Below are 22,635 nucleotides of genomic sequence, written 5' to 3'. Positions count from 1 at the left end.
CTGTTCATTTTTTTCAGTTTCAGTGACGTTAAGTAAAAGTTTAATATATTAAAAAATAGTTAAATCGACCAGTTACGAGTTATTTTACAAGTAGCACACGTTTGTAACAACGGCCATTATTACCTTTTATAATTCTCTTAATGCATATAAGTTACTGCATAAGCTAACTATAAATTCTTTTGAATAAATAAACAAATTAAACCCAAACCTCAAATTAAACACAAAAACATTTAAATACGATTGTTAAGCACTAGCGGGTTTGTAAATTAAATAGCCAAGGCGATTATCACATTCAGTCTATATTTTTGAACAGCGTAACGTTGTTAACAACTCGAATAATAATAAATGATTATGGCTTACCCTTTTTATACAATTTTACCGATGTGTCAAATCAGAATTAATTATTGATTTATTTATAATATTAAATGAATGTAATTATAAATAAGAATATTAAATATTGATTTAAGAAATTATTACATGTACATATAAAGCTATAACATAACAATTAATGTTGTTTCCTTTAAATATAAATTAAAGAAACACTTGCTTTCACTAGGTAATGTGTAATCATCTGTATATTATAGAATATGTATGTATTTACTTATATATTATAGTGAGTATGTATATGTTTATGTATATGTATAAGTATATTTGTATTTTGGTATGTATCTTTATATGTATTTGTTAATATGTAGTATGTTACATTTTGGTATATATATAAATTTTATTCTTTTTATTTATTTATTTTTTCTTTGGTGTTTTTTTTAATATTTATTATTTATTTTTTATTTTCTTCTGAATGAATACTTCTTGCACTGTTTGCCTCGCTATATGAAACACTTACTCATGACCATGGGTTGACTGGAAGAAATCTCTTTCAGAGATAAGTCCACCTTTGCCATATGCCTTTGCCATATTGCATAAACCTTTCTATTATTGTATGTTTTATATCTATTTTTTGAGTGCAATAAAGTATATAATAATAATTAATATGAACTACGTGATAACTGTTGGGCGACTATTGAATACTTGATAATACGATACAAGTCACTAAGTCAAGTGACACATTATCTTTCGATAGGTCCTTTAAAAAGGTAGTATTCGTGTGCTATTTTGCTCCAATAACTCATAACTTAACTTTTTATTGACTACTGTAAAATAATATTTTGAAAGTTTTGGAACGAAGTTCTTTATGGTGCTTTGCGGAGGTAGCCGGTAAAAAACGTGCGTAATTTAAAAAAAAATAGCGTAAGATTGTTATGTGTAGTCTATGTACGATGGCTACACAGTGTCTAATATATAGTCTACGTGATGACTGATATTATTATTGTAGTTCGCTATTATTATTATATCATTCAATAATTACTATATATTTTTATCTATCATCGTAAATAAAATAAAGGTGTTAGATAATTTAGTAAAGTTTTTTTATCGATAAAAAAATTATAATAAAAAATATGTACTCGAATAATTATTTTCTTTATACCTCCAATAGAACTTGAAATAAATATTTTATAATAAGGACCTTCGTTCCTATCTAGTGTCCGCCGACACCACACGATTTTCTATACACGCGTGACTCTACAAAGAGATAGAACTCCATAACCTGATTCCCCCTACCCCCTTCCATCATCGTACAACCAGACGCTCTGCGTTACGCCACCCTTATATGGTTGACATTCCCCTTATACGCACTAAGCGATTCGCTAGTACATTCTTGATCCGTACAGCCAAAGAATGGAACTCTCTACCAGCGTCTGTGTTTCCAGAAAATTATAACCTGGGGATCTTTAAGTCGCGAGTGAATAGGTTACTTCTAGGTAAGCGTGCTCCATCTTAGACCGCATTTTCACTTATCAACAGGTGAAATAGTGGTCAAACGCAAGCCTATCATTGTATAAAAAAAAAAAAAAAAAATATATATATATATATATATATATATATATATATATATATATATATATATATATATATATATATATAACCTTAAAAAGATCTTCGCATGTGCTAATAACTCATATTTTGTTCTACAATTGAATACGGCTTAAAGTCCTCGCGTAGTTATCATGTACTGTCTATTTTATCTTATCTACTGAAACAATTACCTGAATAATATGGATCTCGGCGCGTACATTTATCTTTGATTACCTTCATTAAACTAATGTTTGATGAAATTAATTTAATGGCAGGATTCGTAGATTTTATCTGTTTTCTTTTTTTATCTTTTACAGAATGAATAGATAGAAAACTGTTTTTATCTTTTTATACGTCTCTATCGATAAATCTTTCAACATATACCTAATTGGATTTCAGTTTTGTATGGAGATTTAGTAATTTTATTACTTTTCTTATTTGTTCTGAATTAATTTATGTTCGTTATTTCATGGTTGAATGTGGGAGCGTCTCGGCAACGCGCATGCAATGCTCCTTCTGTTGTAGATGTATATAAGCTACGGTATCCGCTTATCAACAGCCGGGCCGTACGCTTGTTTGCCACCTTTCTAGTATAAAAACATTAGAATCACATAAAGACGTAAGTTGAAACCAGAAAAACGAAACACAGAAATTTAACTTTTAAGACAGAGAAGCTACTTATTCCGCCCGAGGAAGGTCTTAAAAACGAAATTTGTGTTTGACCTATTACTAAAAAAAGATATCGTAACCGACCTCAAATATATTTTTAACGAAAAAAAGAAAAACCAAGAGGTTATCAGTTCGACTCGCGTATTTTTGTTCGAAAACATTGATCTTTTTATAGAGTAGTTTGATTTTAATGACTCTTTCTGAGAAGAGTAAGCGCTGAGTTGTAAAATAGGGTCAGTTTGACTTTTCACTTATTTGAACCTGGTACAATCCGTCTTTTTGTTCGATAAAAAAGTAAAACCAACAAAAAACTATAAAAATTAGAATAGTTTTATCAATTGAAGACCTAAAGTCATAATTTTATGAGACAGCTACATTATATTGGCGCTGCGTAGAGATGTCGGGTCACTCTGCATCTTCTACCGTATTTACCACGGGGAGTGTTCTGAGTAATTGTTCGGACTAATACCTACAGCAGAATTCCACCACCGGACATCGCGTCAAAATTCAAAATTTCATCCACATCACCTCGATGTCTGGAAGTCGACGACAGCTCGATTTTTGCGCCATTTTCTGCCACGCACGACCCCTCTTTGGAACCAGCTACCACCTACGGTATTTCCGAACAAATACGACCTAGGGACCTTCAAAAGAGGAGCATATTCGTTTTTGAAAGGCCGGCAACGCGCCTGCTAATCCTTTGATGTAGCGGGTGTCTGTGGGTGTTGTTTTCACCTACCATCAGGTGAGCCAACTGTCCGTTTGCCCCCTCTTCTATAAGTTGGATTGCTTGAAGTTGGTTAAAATTAAGGAGGACGTTTTCAATTCGTTTGTATTTATATGTATGGGACCTCGCAGTAGTTCGTTTTAATAATATTGTTTTTTATCGAAAGCATGTGCTTGTCATGTGTGTTTTTGAGTGCCAACTCAAAATCGAATGTTTTATTGACTACGTAAGTAGTATTTATTACTTACTTGTCGATGTGATTGAAGTCGTTTTTTGTTTTCATTTAAGAGCAAATACAATTATGTAATAACAGATAATTTAGGACACAGCAGGAAATTTCTTGCTCAAAATATGGTACAGCCCAACCTCGACCTTACAGAAGACCACAGCTAAATAACACTGCTTTCAAATAGTGTAATGTTCCTGTTGGTGAGTAAAGCGACCAGAGCTCCTGGGGGGAATTGGGGGTAGGGTCAGCAACGCGCTTGCGATGCTTCTGGTCTTACAGACGTCTATAAGCTACAGTAATCGCTTACCATCAGGTGAGCCGTACTTTTTTGCCGACCTAGTTATATAAAAAAAAGCTATAGAACTGAACTAGCGATACATCCCACAAGAACTAACAATATTATCATCAAAGGCTTAGTAGTTGCATTATCAAACAAACACAATTGCAATTTTGTAATCGTATATTCAAATAGATATTAACATACAAAACAGCTACAGTACTTGCATAATGTATTAATGTTCGACAAATACATTATTTGCATTATTAGACCAGTAAACACGTCACTTGCTGCCGTACAAACAGACAATTACATAATTATATTTAGTGTTTATTGGTGTGTTTGTTTGTTTTAACTGTTTTCGTATTGATTTAAACTTGATAAATGGCGTATTAAGTTTACTTTAATAATACACAGGTGTACATAATAATACGCTAACCCGCAGTTTAGCAACGTGGTGGATTAAAAATGTTATAAGATCCGACCCTTCTCTTACTTGGAAGAGGCCTATGCCCAGCAGTGAGATGTTACAGGCTGAATCGTAACGTACGTAGTAATATTTATAACTTAGCAAAATTGATAAAGGAGCTTTTGTTGAAATTCATTTTTAGCCTTATCTTGTGTCTGATTTTTTTAATGGAGATTAGAAACGGTAGTTTTGAAATTTGGTTGGTTGTTTAAAAATGTGATTTACTTTGATGCCTTTAGCTTGTATCCAGCTGTGTATTAGTAATTATATAATAAGCCAGATGTGCATCGCTCGACTCGGATGCAAAGTATGCAACAAGTTATTCGAAATCTTATTTTTCCAAATACCAAAAGTCATAGCAACAATTCTAATAAAATTTTAGCACATTGTACTAGCGTTTTATTTATAATCACGTCAACGTCTACAGATAAAGCGACCCAGTAGTACTTTTTCATTCGATCTGTGTTACAAATGTAAATTTTACTGTCTGAAAACTGACTATTACGGAAGTAAATATCGCCAATAGCATTTAAGAATAATATGGCTTTCTAGTGGTGAAATAATTTTCAAAATCGATGTATTAGTTTATTGTATATTAATATACATTACAAAAAGTCAATAAGAGTAATCATCAAAACTTCAACGATCTCTATGTATTCACGAAATCGTATCGACCGTTGACCTCGCGCAATTAATCATCGGCAATTGAAACGATGTTTGGCTGTCACATACTCAGAGAACGCACTGTAAACACCGAAATTCCGTTGAAATTCGTTAGCCGAAATCGTGAACCTCGTATATTTTGTTTTCTAAATTAATTTTATAAATGTTTTTATTTTTGTATTTTTGATTATTTATAACGATTAAATATAAAAACTACGTCACCGACTTTAAATTTACCATTCTTTTACCAGAGAATGCTATTTTATCTCTGAGTGACATAGGCTATATTTTAACCAAAACTGTGTTGCAACGCGGGCGTAGCTGCAGCGGAAAGCTAGTTTAGTATAATTTGTCATACATTAAATTATTGTATGACAAATGTTAATTAGAATATTAGATATTTTAAAATCTGTAACTGAATTTTACTTATTGAGTCTGTAAATGTCCCAAAGCTGGGCAAAGGTTTTTTCTATATGTAGTAAGAGTTAATCCACCACAATACATACGATACCACCACAAATATAAAAACAGAACAAACTCTTTAGCTCTATGGTAATCTTATTACTGACATATCTGAACGTTTTATAATTTATCATTAATATGGATATAATACTACCCCCTTCTGTGTTATCTATAATGTAAGTAATGTAATATAAGTTATGTAATGTAAGTTATAACTTTTAAGGTTTGATTTGAAAAATTGTTATCTTTTTAGATGATTTATGTAAAAGACTATTTAAATAACTTTATTTCTTCACGAATGTTACAGTTAAACATAATGATAATTATCAAGAATAATATAAAAATGTATTTTGTTAATTTGTAATTTACTAGCGACCCGCACCGGCTTCGCACGGTTGCAAAAAATGTCAGTGTTCATCTACTATATTATACATTACCTTCCTCTGGGTGGAACACTCTATTTACTAAAAAAAAACCACATCAAAATCCGTTGCGTAGTTTTAAAGACCTAAGCATACAGACAGCGAGAAGCGAGTGTTTTATACTATGTAATGGTTATAATAATAATAAATTGCAAAACAAATATTTATTGTTATTTAAAGAGACTGTAATTAATCTTCTAGTGACGTGTAATTGTATGATTATCTGCCCACGTTAGGAGTCATCCATTAGATACATCACACGTTAGTGGAGGGTTAGTAGGGTGGGGGTTCGACGATGTGTGACATTAGTCCAAAATTTTGTGACATCACGTTTCAAAATATAATGTATCTAAATGTTAGTTACTCTGTTTACTTTTTCAGGCATTTCCTTTATTAGGAAATCAAATGAAAAAAATGTCGTCAGAATATTATTATGCCAAAATTCTATTTTCAGAAGCAAAAAAAAAACACGAATTACATTTTAAATTGTCAATTTGTTATGTAAACGAGGTCGGGCATAAATAATAATAATGTGCATTGTGTTTGGTCTGTGGACCGTGGGATCACTCACATGTGACATTGTTGCAATACGTCAACATATGTGTTGTTAACATACATGATAACGATCAATAATTTTTTTATTGTTTCCTTTGCATAGTAAATAAATAAATTTATTCTAAGTTTTTCTAATGATTCTAAGGATATTATCTTATTTTTTCTAATGAATCTAAGGATATAATTAACAAATACAGTTTAAAATATACGCAAGATTGAATTTGAAAACTTTTTCTTATTTAAAATTAATAGTATGTTATTGTAACTATTTGGTTGAATTTCTTTTTTTAATTTTTAGAGATAAGTTTGTTTACTGTCACTAATAGGGTATCGATTATTTGATTATTTATGATTATAATTATATTATATGATAATTGTATCTATTTATATATGTATTATTTATATGTATAATTTATCAAAAGAAATATTTAGCTATCAATGTCAGCTGTTACCTACACAAGCATTAAGCTTATCGTAAGGACCTTGTGTATAATTATGTTATACCTATGACGTTTGGTTATATTTATACACATAGATTAAATATACACATAGATTAAATATTTAAATTAGTTTATTATTGAAGTAAAACTTCTTTTGCACGCTTGACTTGAGGAGCAAGCTGGTAAAAGCGTGACGAGAGCGTTACGAAAAGTGTGATCGGGCGAGGCAAATTGAGAGGTAAATATAAGTTAGTGAAGATAGAAAGAGAGGGAGTTACGTTTCGTAAGTTTTACTTCAGTCGTGTGTTCTAAAGCACATAAGTTTTATATATATATAAGCACACTAATAATTTAGTAAAATTATATGTATCTAATACTTTTAAAGGAGCGATTCTTATATATATATATCTATAATTTGAATCTTGGAAACGGCTCCAACGATTTTCATGAAATTTAGTATGCAGGGGATTTCGGGGTCGGTAAATCGATATAGCTAGGATTCATTTTTAGAAAATGTCGTTTTATCCCAGTTTTTAGCCAATGAAAAAATGGCTACAATATGGTTAGAATACGAAGGTAAATTTCGCAATTGTCAATAAAGTTGTAATAGCTCAGGTGGGAAATCAGCCAGTCGGAATCGACCGAGAAGACCACGGTTCAAATCTCCATGTCTCCAGATCGATTATTTTTTTTCCTTTTTTTTCTAATTGCACTCATGATTTTTTATTTAAATAACCAGTTCATATTTTTTATTATTATTTCGGTAAAATCGGAAAATAGAATTCATATTTTATCAATATGTAATTCGTATTTAAATATGATTTCCAAAAAGCACGATTTACTAAAAATACCGAGCTAAGCTCGGTCACCCAGGTACTGTCACTTTATAATTGCAAATACTTCATTCAATTCTAACAATTGCGTAGTACATTTTCATAATCAAATTAACCGGATTAGATTGTGTTATCTGACAAATAGTACGTTTAATTTATATAAAAAGAGTAAACAAAACTGTCATATACTTATCTTGGTTTATCTAAAAAAACAGTAATAATATTTGACGTGAACTTTGGAGATGGGAGTTGTAATTAAAAATATCTAGCGATAAAACGCTTTCAAATCGTCATGTGTGAAACCGCGCGGGTGGTCTAACTATTTATATTTACGTTTACCGTTTTAACATTTACTAATATAAACTTATTAATGCTTTTGTGATTGTATTGTTGTAATACTTTGTCATTAAATGAGAATGTCAATTGACTGTTATCACGTGAGTTTAGGCCTTCCAGTAGTTTTGACGATGTCATTAAGGGGTCTCAAAAGTAAGGGACAGGTAAATTTCCAGTAACAGTGTGGCATTGTAACAGTGTGTAATTTATTGGTGGGATTAGTCTAGAAAATATCAGAATAAAATTAATGTGACGATTTTAGTCAAATATAAATTCCTAAAAAACTTCTGATATTTCCGGCTTTTTGACATATTTGAATTACAGGTGTTTGTTTCATATTAATTTCAATCATGTGGTGAGGTGGAATGAGGAATACGAAAAACTAAAATAAAAATGTGGACTCTGCTAGACTTTTGATTCCGTTCTCAAGCAATGGCAAATTAAAACATGCAACACATAAATTTGTTTGGTATAGGTACTTTAAGTGGAGCGAGAAATTAATCATTAACATTTTAAATTTGTTTATCAATGAATGAAATAATTGATTTAATGAATACGAATACTGAAAATAAATGTAAATTTTTATTACTTATTTGAATTGTAAATTTAGTTGAAAATTGTTGAAACTAGATAACCTAAGTATTAAATGAATGTTTATTCCTATTGTTTATTCATTTCGTATTGCTATTATTTAGTAATATGACTTAATATTAATTTATAATATATTTTCATATTAACTTAATACGTCGTAAACATACTTAAAATATTCATAACTTAAAAACTAAATATTTACATATAGTTGTCATATAAGTAAATCATTCCCGCGTGGAATGGTGCTAAGAATGCTGACATCGCTATGCCGATTTTCTGGGCATGCAAAAATGCACAAGGCCTCTTGTCACCAAAGTGGAGACAATATTATACCTATAAAAAATGGTTATAATGTGTAGTATTTAAAATGTAACTAAACACTTTTGTAGTATGTTCAAGTAGATACCTAAATAAATAAAATTATGGATAACTGTAGTTGGAACTTTTATCGCTAAATCGTAAATTGGACTGTATTTTTTTTTCAAATTGTAATTTTTTTATATGTCAAAAATCTAGTACAATATATGACTAAAAACTGTTAATAGTAAAACATCTAAACAACGCATAAATAGGAGACAATTTGTTTTTGATAACGTCTTTCTCGACGTATCCGTATTCAAATCAGAATAAACGAAGCGCAGTAGCATACAACATGATGTGATAAATAAGTCAACATCGCCGTTACAATGATAGAATAAAATGACACATTTACATACATATATGTATTCGTTCCGTTTTAAATATAGAGATTGCAGTGACTGAATACAGAAAAACCGTTACAATTTAAAATTCACTAGTCCTGTAGCATTATGCTATTTTATTCATTAAACCGCGTTCACGTCAATGCCAAAAATTCTATATATTTCTGTATTAGCCACGAGTACCATATGCAACAATATTTTTAATGCTTAATGAGAATAATTGGCTCCGCTTCATATAAATAAAAACAAAAAGAAATAAAAATGAATCTGGGCCTAAAAATATATACTAACTTCAATATTTGACTTTTTGTCATTATTAAATTAGCGATAGTGACTTTGCGAAATTAATTAGAATTGGTATTTAGTATTAATAGTTGCATGTTAGCAATTTTACTTCATACGATTTCATGGTTAACCTACATTTATTACTAGGTAGGTACTAACGGTAAGTCAAGTTGGCTACTAAATAATAAGGGTCTACATTTTTGCCTTGATAATGACCACACGTAGGCTGAAATGAATTTAAATATGTCGAATAATGTCAAACTTTCTATTCCTAGGAAAATTAGTACGTTTAATGAAGCGGTGGAAGACTATACTTCGCGCTAATGGCAATATCATATTCCCAACTATACTACTTAGGGAATCACTAACTGTAGTAGCAGAATTAATATTACAATAGTTCGTTTTGACAGTTTTAGTAACCTAAAATTAATAAATTAATTTCGTAAGTACAGTTACCTGTTGGTTACATAATTGTTATTAAACCAGAACAATGAAAAAATGAAAAGGTAAAAAATGAAGGCAAAAAAGATTATTGCTAATATGTGAATTGTTAAAATACATAAAACTTACGTCATGTATATAACTTAAAATCAAGGCACAGGAATATGCTAATGCATTGTTTTGTGACATCAAGCCATTGTTATTGTAAACTGTCAAATCTATAATGGTATGTAATAGATGAAAGTTTAAAATATAAATTTCTTATTCACGTTATATACACGACTTACGACTACAAGTTATATTAATAACTTTAATTTAATATAAAAGTATTGTGATTGGGTCTTTGGATTGAAAATACTAAAAGTTACAGTTATTTTCTAAAACTAATCAGTGTGGAAACGTCTCGAGTTGCACACAGGGACTTCGTGATCAATTCATTCACCTCGTTAGAATCATGAACAGATGGAGCACTGATCACTTTCAATGTCGTGCTGCTTCTTCTAATTACTTTGTTATTTTACGTTTTGTGGAAAACTTCTAATATAATATATCTATCTATATCTATCTATCTATATCTACAAATTGCATAAAAATTCTGATAAAACACGGCTGACATGGCTGGACAACGACTCCACGGGCTTTAATGTATATGGAATTTATTGATCATGTGACATTTTCTCAACCACTCGCTTCTTTTAAGTTTCTTTTACAACATACAAATATCAACTTTTTGTGACATTAAATTATTTTGTTTATTGGTGTTAGTACTTAGCCATATCGTTTTTTAAAATCAAATACTTATTCTGCAAATTATGCAGATAAACTAACAGGTTTAACTTATCAATAACTTCGAAGTTCATCTCTGACTCTTAGGTTTCAACTTTGTTTCACGCCAGTTACGTCTAGTAAATTCTACATTTAGTTTCCTTGAATAAATTATCATTGTTATGACGTTTAAAAGTACATTACAAGCTCTAGTTCCTAAATTAAATATAATTTATTATATCGTTTTGGTAACTCAACATATTTAAAAGCTTTATTTTTAGTGCAATATTTCAAGCATGCTGAAAATAGTATTTGTAAATCCTTTAATGAAAATGGTAAGCACACGAAATAATTTCGCCCAGAAAATTGTAATATAAATTAATCTCAAATGTTATGCAGCATTACTTTGTCTCTACTATGTACAGACGTGTTAAGAACATTGCGACATAATTATGTTAATTATATTTATCATAGAGAATTTATGTATTTGGTTAGTCATGGCATAATATATATTATAAATTAGACTAGCCCGTTGACGCAGTTTGTAGTGACCCTGCTTTCTGCTCTGGGGGTTGTGGGTTCGATTTCCACCTCGAGTCTGGGTGTGATATACATTTATTTACATATGTAGTATTTATATGTATGTATATCGAAAAAAAAAAAGAATATGTAGCTATATACCAGTCGACTGTTATCTATAACACAAGCATTAAGTTGCTTACTTTAGGAACAGACGACCGTGTGTGTACACAGTATGTATTATATATATAATACATACTGTGATTTTATAAATTACTAGCTAGTACCCGCGACTTCGTCTGCGCGAGATTAGTAAGTACTTCGAGTAGCTTATTTTCTTCTCAATATCTATCTTTATATCGAAATTCATCACAATTGATTCTGCGATATAGAAACCAATTTGTTACTACAGATGAGCTTTTGAAATGTACTATCAATTTTTATTGTATTTATGGTTGACTGTTTTGGCGATTATGGGTTACTCGTAAATGATAGATATTTGCTGTCGCGAACTTTTTTGACTTTGAGGACTAATTAAGATAAACATTTCTCTTATACATTATATACGTGTAAACTCTACAGTTTTTGCAGCGCACGCCAGAATAGGTCGTAGATGGCAGATTTTTTCCGACTTACTTGACAATTATCGCTATATTTTGGACAGTTCATACACTAGATCTTTAAAAATTATAGCCTATGTGTTATTCTAATTTATAAGCTATATTATTGTAAGCTTTCACTAAAATGCGTTCGGTTGTTTTTGCGTGAAAGAGGAACAAACATCCATACATCTAAATCCATACACACAAACTTTCGTAGGATTTAGGAAACTATTAGTAGGATTTTGTAAGACGATAAAAAATATTATTACTTATTTTTTTTGTACTTTAAAAGAAGGAGCGAGTAGACAGCACCACATGATATTTCGTGATAACTGTCACCTATAGACATCTGTAACATTAGAAGAGGTGCAATGCCAGCCTTATTTACTATTTTATTTTAGCTGTGTGGATAGAGGAGTCCAGCACCTGAGATTTTTACAAAAATAACAACAGGAAGTATATGAATTGATAGATTCTTCTTTTAATACGTCCTGACATTGCACTGCTGTCAATGATTCAATCAGTGAACGCTTGTTATCAGCTATTGCCATGTGTATCGTGTGCAACGCATTTAAACAAATAATTCTGCAGAAATTTCTAGATATTGTTACAGAATTACCTTTGTCCACATTCATCATCAGATTATTAAGAAATTATCACAAGAATTCAAAGTTTCAAAACAATAACAATAAACAATTTTATGACCTTGTTTCAGCCTATCGCAGCCCAAAATAGACAGGCCTCCCCAAATTCGTGAAAAATATTTCGATTGTCTGCAATTCTCGATTATGTGAGTATAAACATGTGTCTGTACTAAAAACACGCACACAGTCAAAGAAACAATCCAATTGATTATACATTCTAATAATGTATATATGCAATTTGTGTATGTGTGTGTGTGTGTTATGTTACTTTGTCGTGCTAAAGAGATATTCTATGAAGATTTATATCGTCATTATATGTCGCGTGTTAGGTTACTAATTAAATTATGCGAAAATTATTTTACATTCAATTATCTTATAAACAAGCTGAGCCCGCGATTTCATCCGCGTGGAATTAAAAAAAAAAGTTATTGTTCAATTCGCAGAGTTAAATAAATTTCTAAAATAAAATTAGCCTAAGTTACTCTTTACAACATCAGCTATGTGTCAGTGAAAGTCCCGTGAAAATCGGTCTAGCCGTTTCAGAGATTAGCCGGAACAAACGACAGACAGACAGACAAAAATCGTAAAAAAAAATTATTATGGTATGCGAGTATGTACAATGTATACATGATATGCATTTAGTAAAAATGGTTATTTTAATATTACAAACAGACTCCAATTTTATTTATTTGTATAGATGAATATATTTTTTACATACTTAATAATAATATCTGCCAACGGTTTGATCCCGGTTAGCCTCGCTCACCACCTGAGGTAACTGGAGATCCGGGACGGTTCGCGGGTTCCAGGATGCAGAAGACGGTGTTACTTGACCCGGCTAGGATTGTCCGCCGGTTTCTCAGTCTATAGCCCTAACGGCCGCGGCCGGAGGGGAGGGCCCCTCCGGCCGCGGCCGTTTGATCTCCTTGCCGGGGATAGTCTTCCACCCGCTTATATTTATATATGAAAGTATAAGTAAATTTACTATATTATTTATATAACTATTTATATGGGTGGAGTGACATCCAGTCAGATAATAATAATAACATTTATTTCAGGACTAGCCCATATAGTGTAATAATTATATATAGTTAAAATGATATGGTTACTTCAAATAAATATTGATGTTAATAGTTACCCATTCTCTATTGCCAGTTGATTGATACACACAAGTATCTAGATTGTTTTAATTTTTTTTAAATTTATGTTACCAAAAAAAATGTTACATATGTAACTGTATAAGGTTTATAAATTAGCACTTAATACATACTAATAATAAAAATAAACAATATATAATATAGTTTTATTAATAAATTTTATGTTTATGTTATAGAGGTTTTTGCAAGTGTAATCGAAGCTTTATAGTTTCCATGCCATGGCCGTATTGTATTATTATGTAAAGAGACTGATTTACAAAGACAATAGTATACCTATTTAATGTTGCTATTTTTAAACTCATTTACATAAATATGAATAGCGTTTAAAAATATGAATTCGCTAAATTACACCTAATCTTAACACCTAAAGAAAGGTGTAAAAATATATACCTACCGTCATTTTTATACGGTAATTTCGAATGCGTTTTTTATCCTGTTTGTCTGGAAATGATCAATGATTAATCAATTTAAAAAAAAATTACATTATCGGTTGTGGAATTCTTATTGATTGACTAAAGTTTTTTTATTTTTCTTTCACACATTACTTTAGTTTAACACGTGTCTTTCACTTTTAAATTCTTAAGGAAAGTAAAAAATATTTTAATAAAACAAATTTATTGGATTTTATCGCGGTTTATTAGGTTTTTTAAATGCCCGACGTTTCGGATACTTTACAGCAACCATGGTCACGGGAAGACGTCCGGAGTGACACATACATTAAAAAATCGGTAAACAAGAAATATCACTATATTAGTTTCGATATAGCATTTTAATTATTTATTTAGCATTTTAATTATTTATTTTTAGCCTGGTAAGTGAACAAAAAAATAAAGTAACAAGCAAAAAATAAGCTAAAATGGCGACTTACTGCAGTAGCCCTGTTAAACTTCATCAATATTTACACATTTATGTATGGATAATAAGTTTTAACATCTCCGTTTCCCATTAAGGTGATGCCCACATGCTATTTTTACGTCGTCTCAACCAGGACCACTTTAGTTAGCACTTAGCGCACATACCGCACATTCCAAACATACAGGGTCTTCAATGCACCTGGATGGATAATTCCGGAAAAAATATTTTGATTTTTATCATCTCACAATAACACATTATTATCTAAAAAATAATTATTTTTAATCGACTTCAAAAAAAGGAGGAGGTTACTCAATTCGACCGTATATATACATTTTTAATGTATGTTCGGGGATAACTCCGTCGTTTATGAACCGATTTTGATAAATCTTTTTTTGTTGGAAAGGAGATATCCCTAGTTTCGCCATAATAAGGGAACCAGGGTCTGATGATGGGATCCTAGAGAAATCGAGGGAAACTCTCGAAAATTCACATAGCTTTTTACTGGGTGTACCGATTTTAATGATTGTTGTGAAAGTTGATGTTTATCATGTGGTCACATTTAAATTTCATCGAGATCTGATTACAAATTTTGGAGTAATCTTTGATAATGCGTATTTACTTGACTATTTTTTCGTCTACCTACGTTGTATTACTTGTCGATATAACTGAAGTCGGTTTTACTTAGTTTGCCCGCAAATACAATTATTCCCGACATCACCTTATTTCTTAATAAACCAAAATTAGATAGACCACCGCAACTAGACAACACGTGGTTTTAAAAATAAGGTATTGACTTTCTCTTTTCTTTCATTTCAATAGTTATTTAGTTGCTTATAAACCCATTTTTTTCGCTTTAGTTTTGACTCAATTAGAATTAGTAGGTTTCAATATTCGCAAAATAACGCTACTTCCTTCGTCAGTGTTTTATATAATAATACAGACAATCAGAAATTACATGAATAAAATCAATAGTTTTATAGAATTTTTATTTATTCAGTTGACATCCATATCCATATCCATAAGCACATCTACACACAAGACTAGTATTCAAACCGCTCTCTCCACAAATGACAAGGGACCGATAAGCTATAATTATTACATACTAGTTTTCCACTTGTGGCTTCACTCGCTTACACGATCTTAGCTATTCCGTTTCGCACGTTGAAAATATAGATTACTAGCTGGCCCGCAAACGTTGTTTGCCGTATATGTTATTAGCCCCCTTAACCCCCCCCCCCCCTTATAACTTAGGGATATGAAAAATAGACGTTGGCCGATTCTCTGAGCTACCCGATATGCACATAAAATTTCATAAAAATCTGTCCAGCCGTTTCGGAGGAGTATTGTAACTAATATTGTCACGAGAATTGTATAGATTAATAAGATTAGGGATTGTTTACATTTTCAATTTCACGAACAATTAAATCACATTTACCTCAATTATTATTAATTTTAATCTAAATTTAATAATAATTCTGTTTGAGAGGAGTATCATAACTGCGTATTAACGTATTATATTTTATACGTATTGTATTTCACCATTATTGTTATGACGATTTGTTTGATCTTTATAAAACGTGCAATTTTAATTGATTCATCGATAACGCCTTCACGCCCATATAAAATAACAACACAATACTATTTAGCATACATATGACTCACGTAAATAAAATCTAATGTATTAAAATTGCTAATAAATTATTACATTCTACTAACATCGATAATTTGATCTAAAACAAGTGTCCCATTTACTCGTATGAAGTACTAAACCATATTTACTCTAAGTTTTAATTACTTCCGCGGAGCATATAGCACGATTTAGGCCTTTTTTTAAAACCTATTCGATTGTAGTGTGAAAAACAAATTCAACTAATTAAAGATGTTTACTAAAAAGTACATATAACATAATTAGGTATATAAAAATAAAACCAATTATAGTCACAAAGTGATAAAAATAACGCTATTATCGAAAGTATTAAAAATTCAAGGATGGACTTTGATGGTTAAATAAATAATTACTGAATTGTTATTCACTGTTATTAAAACAAATTATCGACTAATGGAATTATTGGAGAACCAACTTCATATTGCAAATAGACGTGCTCTGTCAACTGGCTCCCGATTGCAAAAGTCTTAATATTTTTATTCAGACTAATAGTTCTTACGGCTATGAGTTTGAATAATAATATAAATGTAAATAAATCTTAGTCGATTGTTAAGGATTTTTAATGTTTGTGTCTATCTAATCTATCTATCTAATCTATTATTTGATTTTGAAAAAGATAAAATTTTAAAAGAACAATATTTTCATTATTAAACTCCAAAGCAAATGGATTTCCTATCGTCATACGCAGATCACCTTTAATGAATACTGCATCGAACGCATTTTAGACCCGAAATAATTACACAAAAATGTACTTGTAAATAGCTTTATGATTATACTAGCGACCCGGCCCGGCTTCGCACGAGTGCAATGCTGATACTGAATATAAAATATACAAGAAATATTTGCAATGTAAGCGCAAAAAAATGTGTTTATGTACGACATCACATTAGAAACCTCTAAAACTATCGGTGTTCCCTTACTAAATTATGCAATATAAACCTTTCTCTGGAATCACTCTATAACTAAAGAAAACCGGATCAAAATCTGTTTCGTAGTTTTAAAGATCGAAGAATACAGACAGCGGGAAGCGAGTTTGTTTTATACTACGTAATGATGTAATGATAAGACATCTTTGAAAATGATACACAGGTTGTAATAAAAATGGGAAATTGCAATTTATTTCAAGTTTAAAGTATGACGCTCTCAAAATAGATGACACGGATAAGTTTTCGAATTGCAATCATTTACTACTTATAAATATTTAAGTAAATCATAAGCGCAGGCGACGTTGTGGGCAGAGCTAGTTAAAAAAAAAATGACATAATTATGCAAGCGTAGGACCTAACAGACGATTGATTATACTTTATAAGTAGCCTTTCTAAATAGTCTTGAATCATGAATGTGGTACTTTAGGTGCTGTTAGGCCCGATCCACATTGATTGGAACTTGACTGTTGGGGATAGTATAAATACACTCATTGTTTCTTGTTTAATAATATATTACCGGATCGAGATCGGAACGAGAACGAACTAAGATCATCACTGTAATGTGGATCGGCCCTTGGAGCACTGTTGATGTTTCAAGTAATCGTAAAGGCCAGTGCGTGTGTATTAACCTCTTAGACATATCTTTGTTTGTATCAGTGATTACTGTATTGCCCAGTTGGGGTACCGTACACACTTGAAGTCATCTTGCGCAGTTTTGTATGTGCGTCGAGACTCATGTACAGTTAATGTGTGTGAGAGTCTAGACATACAGTCAAATGCAATACAGTCAATGCATGCCAGGTTTTTTTTGTTATTGTAGGTTAAAAATGACGGATGCATCAGTGACAGAAATGATACATATGCATACACACACACATCAATTCACTAAAATTAGTGGATCAGTAGAACGATTTTTATCACGGACTATAAGCTCAATGAAGACAGGTATTTTTTATGAAGATAACAGAGTAATGCGAGACCTCACTGCAATACAGTTTGACGAATATATCTGTCAAACATATAAAAGAATATCACGGCTAAGTAATACTTCACTCGAGGATTACTGTGTTCCTGTGTTGAATGACAGCAGGCTATAGTAACCGCTTACCTGCTGGCATATAAAAAAATTTAAATACACGATTTAGTTGTTTGTAATAATTAAAAGGTTTTGTAGGAAATTTTAAGGGTCATTAAATTCGACGACGCGTTAGCGCCAGCGGTAATAGCAGACATTTGTGTCGATCATATAGATGTTAGTCGTGGTCTGGGCGTAGTGTTTGTGTATTGTATGTTTCCGGACTCCCAACACAGGAGAAAATCCTACTGGGGGATCCGTTGAGGGTGAAGCGTTTATTATTAATTCTTAAATTTCCTTACATTTAAACTTGATAAGGTTCGTTGACTGGTGAACAAGTTTAGTAGGTTTCGTTTACGAGGTTGATTTGAACTGAGGAAAAGTTAATTTTGTATACAATATTATATCAAATATTGTTCATAGAAGCAAAGTCGATACTATATTTTGTTATATCTTCTAAAAATAGAAGATGATTAATTATATTGAAGATAAAATAAGTAAATAACTTATTACAAAAACTAATAAAACGCTATTCAACAAAGGTCTTTTAAAAAAACACATCTTAGTTTTATTCCGTTATTACTACGAAAGCTCGTATATTAATTAGCTTATCATCTTGCGTGTAGCCAGCGCAAACTATAATTGTTTATCATGGTACGAAACATTACTTTAATAGATAAAAAAATACCCTATATAAATACGAAACATTACTTTAATAGATAAAAAAATACCCTATATAAATATTATCGACGAATAAATTAATAAAGAAAGTAAATAAATCCGATTTTTAATCATAAATAACTGACAATAAAAAGGATGCGTAGCTTGATATTAATAAACCGTGGGATAATTCATTCGCAAGGGTGAAGATTAAAGAATTTATATGTGAAAAAAATTATAAAAGCAAACAGTTCTATTTTATATAAAATGAATATTTTTTGCGTTACATCGGAAATAGATTTAAAAATCCTATTGTAGTTTGTATGTGGACTGTGCATTGTTAAATGTCTATTGTCTAGTTGCTTTCTGTTGGTTATTTTTGTATGGGGTTCGATAACCGGCACGGTTCCGTGAATGAATGGATAGGACAGCAAAACATAAAATGAATTATTTTTACCGATTTTGAAAAGGAAGTACTTACGACATAATGAATCGATTTAATACCTTTACCTTACTTCTTACTTTAGTACATTTAAGTGAATGAAGTGATTTTTAATCTGAATAGCTTGCAACTGCTGTTTATAGAAGAAAATAAACTAAGCCAAGTCTATATCTCTCTTACGATTAAATTACCAGAATACTAAATCTCATCATCATCACTACAGCCTATTGCAGTCCACTGCTGGACATAGGCCTCCACAAGTTCGCGCCAAAAATGGCGTGAACCCCACATGGGTTGCCCATAGTCTCCACGCTGGGCAGGTGGGTTGGTGACAGCATACTAAATCTGTCAGATACAATTTGAAGTTACTACTATTACGCAAGGAACTTATATCCAATTAATTCGACCCAACCTATGTTGGATATAAGTTTCTTGCTATATCATCTTTCATTAAATCATGTATTTTTTTGACTGATTATTAAGGATATAAGGTCAAATCCACAGATCGTTTTTTTTTAAGTTACTTTTTATGTCAAAATAACAAAGCCGATTAATTTCTGTTTGTATTTTACAATTTATAATGAAATGTTATATGTCATTTTGTTTAATAATTTACATTTTTTAATAAAATAATACGCAATTTGATATTGTGTTATATTGTGGACGTACTGAGTTGAATAGCAGTTCACAGAACACTTCTGAAACTTCCAAAAGTTAACCACGAATATCTCCATAACGACATCAGGTACAATTGTTTTTTTTTTTTGTGGATAATTAAAAAACGTATGATGTTTGTGAAAATCATTTTTTTTGGCCGTGCATTGACTACAATACATATACCTTTATAACATTTTAGTTCGATTTCGTGAACTTCCGGTACGAATAACACGGAGTTATATGAGGATTTCATTCTGTTTGACATAAGTAGATATATTCTACACACATCCTCAAAATTGTCAACGTCGCCATTGTGTCACTATCTCACGTTGTTGATATGTTGGCATTATGTTATTATTTTGAAATTAGATTCGGACCACGAAGTTAAACAAACTCGATAAATATCTAATTAATCGGTTAAAAATACTTAGCTCAGCTTTAATCTTCCAATTAAAATCGATATGAGTTTTCAGAGAGGCAGACAAATAGACAGATAAAATATTATCTGTTTATCCTCGTTTCGATAAGGAACTTCCCTACAGATAGTCTTTGAAAGACAATGATCTATTTTATCAGTTAGCTTTCCGCTCGGGGCTTTGCCCGCGTGGTTTTTACGATTTTGGCTGTTTCGATTTCTCTCATTAAAATATAGCTTTTACGTTCTAATGACATCGCAGCATTCTTTTGAGAGAATATTTAAAATCATTGTAGTAAATTTTGAGTTACAAACAAACTAATCAAAATTTTACAATATTAGATATTAAAAGATGATTCTTTTTATCATATTAGAAAAGTGTAGATAAAATATTTAAGAGAAAGAGTTTGTGTGTTTGAAAGTAAAGCGATTTCAGCCTGATTTGTAATTTTAAGGTCAGCTAAATTGCGAATGATGTTGGCTGTGAAACAGTAAGTCACGACTTTCAGAAAATATCAACATCCTACTATTTAGTATCTTCACTGATTTGCTTACTAGAGATATCATTTTGATATTTTTTTTATACGTATTGTATAAAAAATCAATCGCTGATAAACTTAATCGAAGTATAGATATATTAATAAAACCGGGCGATATGGGATCGATGCAACCAGTTACTTTACTTACGGCCCGGTCTTTATACTTGGATTAATATTCATTAGGTAAAACGAAAAATTTTTATGGGAATTCTTTGTATAGGAACGGGATTTTAAAGGATAAATATAGATAGAAATACGAGTGTAAATCCGCAAGATAAGAATATATTTAAAATTTTACGGGATTAGGTTATCACTAGTCTTTAGCTGCTGTGTGGTTACGGCAGTAAAGAATATAGCCACCCTCTCTGATGAATGAAGAAAGAAGGAATGATACATAAAAAATGTATTGAGAACCTCCTCCTTTTTTGGAAGTCGGTTAAAAAACTGACTTTGTGATTTATTAATGTGGATTCAATTTTTAACCGACTTCAAAAAGAAGAAGGAGGTTACTCAATTCGACCGTATATATTTTTTTTTATTCATCTGCATGACCTGCAGGATCTCCGGTAAAACGCAGTGAAGAAACGTGGTTGATTAAATTCCTATGCATTATACCCAGCAATGGGATGTTACAGACTTATTGTACAGAATTAAAGTAAGAAAAAATTATTCGACTAGAAAGTCATATTATTAACTTTTTTATCGATAAAAATTTTCGAGTCCCTAATAACTGAAATGAATATTTAAGGAAATGTATTTTTTGTTAACTTAGTACTATGAGTTTAAATGTAAATAAATAACTCCCCTAAATAAATTGGTCAATTTTAACTTGAGGACGAACAGTTAACTGTTGCATAACTGCAGTTAAACTGGGTTCTAGTCTAAATATAAGCCGCAGTTAAAATTATATTTTAAAAGACAATAGCTCTATAAAAGTATGCCGAAGTTTCTTCTCTACATTTTGTTCATACATATGTTTGTCCCATAACTTAGTATCACCTAAATCATGAAAAATGTTTCAAACGAGTTTATTTTCTATTACGATGCAATTTACAAAGAAGTATGTTAAAACTTGTGTGAAATTTATATAGTACAAAATCCCGTTGACGTGTGTGCATTCTCATTAACGGAAACGCGCATGCTCCGTACTTTTGATGTTGTCACTTAGAAATTTGTTTTTCATCAAAGACAATAAATACTTCTATTTACAACCTTCATGTTGTTTAGAAAAATAAAATAAAATAATACTTACACATTTAATTGCTACAATATCACGATCAACTCACACACACATTGGAATGTTCACGTCTAACCTCAAAACAAGTGTGATATGATACACTTACAATTGAAATTATTTTGAAAAAATGGCTATTTAAATCGATTGGAAATTTAAATATCGTATTTAAATATCACAGCCGGCCGGCAAGCTTGCGTGTGGCAGCTACCGATGGTTTCGGCTTACTCATTGGCTGGGGAGACCGAAACGACGCTCTGTTGGTCGAACTCTACCGAGAAACGTCATCGCGCCACGCGTATACGCCGCTCGTACTGTCTCATCGACTGTTCTTCATATTTTGAATTCATTACTGATTTTATTCATTGTTTTACTTAACTATCATAATGTATGAAGCAATGAACATTATATTTTTTTTATTTACGTCTGGTAAAGAAAATTGCACTACGTAAGTAGTTGCTTAAT

The 22,635-nt window shown here is 31.1% G+C and overlaps 1 protein-coding gene across 1 annotated transcript in view; it reads right to left on the bottom strand.

Moving 5' to 3' along the window:
• Window positions 1–22,415, bottom strand: part of LOC123658866 (organic cation transporter protein-like) — a 33,962-nt gene extending 11,547 nt beyond the window's left edge. The window contains exon 1 of the mRNA XM_045594156.1: window positions 22,189–22,415. The gene's annotated coding sequence lies outside the window, so the exon portion shown is untranslated. The remainder of the gene's footprint in view (window positions 1–22,188) is intronic.
• Between the last annotated feature and the right edge of the window lie 220 nt (window positions 22,416–22,635).

The sequence above is a fragment of the Melitaea cinxia genome, chromosome 13, assembly GCF_905220565.1.
Source record: "Melitaea cinxia chromosome 13, ilMelCinx1.1, whole genome shotgun sequence".
Classification (NCBI taxonomy): Eukaryota; Metazoa; Arthropoda; class Insecta; order Lepidoptera; family Nymphalidae; genus Melitaea; species Melitaea cinxia.
This window is presented reverse-complemented; position numbering and strand designations above follow the sequence as displayed.